At 40.0% G+C, this 1,306-nt stretch overlaps 1 pseudogene; it reads left to right on the top strand.

The window, feature by feature from the left end:
- Window positions 1-363: 363 nt before the first annotated feature.
- On the top strand, window positions 364-1,054 carry LOC147896972 (uncharacterized; annotated as a pseudogene).
- Window positions 1,055-1,306: the final 252 nt, after the last annotated feature.

Here is a 1,306-nt window from a genome sequence, read left to right as displayed (position 1 = left end):
CCCACATGGGCCTATCCTACATGGACGGAATAATACAATATAATATCCATCTCCACGTATTTTATATTACTTCTCCCATGGTCCTTGGGCTATATCTCACTAAATGCAGGCATGGGACCGCCTAGGTGGAGGGGTGGTACATGGAGGACCCATGCCACCTTATCATTTTATATTATTGCTACCATGGATTATGTACAACACACCTTATGGGTCCTCTTACGTGGAAGGGTGGCACATGGTCATGCCCTGCCACCTCAACCCTGGGCACTATGCACACCATATTTTATTATACTATTGCCACACAGGCAAGCACACACATATATTTATGCCTTTTACCTTGGTCAAATTTATCCATAACACCACATGCATGAAGATGGACTTTCAACAGGAGAACTAAATAAATATGATGTTCATGCTACAACAGGTTCAAGGATAACTTCGTCTACTAAAGGGTATAAGCAACTTCCATGAGTACTACTCTTACAAGTAGACAACTGTGATTCCAAGAATAAAAATAGATACTTGTTTGCATTTTTATCCTTGCTTGTTGCACATGGAGTCTTTCAAATGATCCAACTAGGGTTCTTGATGGTGGGACATACACATGAGGACATCGATGCATTGTTTAGTAGATTCTCAAAGAAACTAAGAACGAGTTGTACTTTCACATTTCCTCATCTCATGTGATCTTAAAATGAATGCCAAACCTCTCGTCCATCTCCATTTGTAATTCAAGAGGTTCCTAATTTCAAAACATTTGTAAGGGATACTTGTGCGAAGGAAAATAGGCATTAGTGGGTCATTGAAAGCCATTGCAATTTTGGTTTTTCATGCGTGATGGTGATCCAGTGTTCCAATATATGATGCATCCAAAATCAGGTCAATGGAAGCCACTAGAAGGTTTTCAATTATGGAAACGTGATGCAAAAGGTAGAGCAATGCTACCATCAGGAATTCCCAATGATGTTCCTATAAGGACATACTTGAACGATAAAGATGTTATAATTTGGGGAATCAAGAAGCATGTGGAATATTGGAGATCTCATCTTGGTAACAACATAGGTGGGGATTCATACTCAAAGTGGATAGCACCTGTCATTCATTATTGGGAGACATTGATTTCTTGCATGGAGAAGCCCACTGTATAGCATGAGAAACTTAGTCATGACTTTTGGCCAAAGAGCCAATGGAAAGATAGCTTGGTTAATGATGGAGTGGACATAGAAGATGCTGAGACTATGGGCTTAGAAGACCTAGAGGACCATTATTGTGGCCCTTCATGTAATAAGCCAAGAGAAGAATTCAA

This window comes from Dipteris shenzhenensis, chromosome 11 (genome assembly GCF_047967505.1).
Source record: "Dipteris shenzhenensis isolate YYH24624 ecotype China chromosome 11, Dip_SZ_1.0, whole genome shotgun sequence".
Classification (NCBI taxonomy): Eukaryota; Viridiplantae; Streptophyta; class Polypodiopsida; order Gleicheniales; family Dipteridaceae; genus Dipteris; species Dipteris shenzhenensis.
This window is presented reverse-complemented; position numbering and strand designations above follow the sequence as displayed.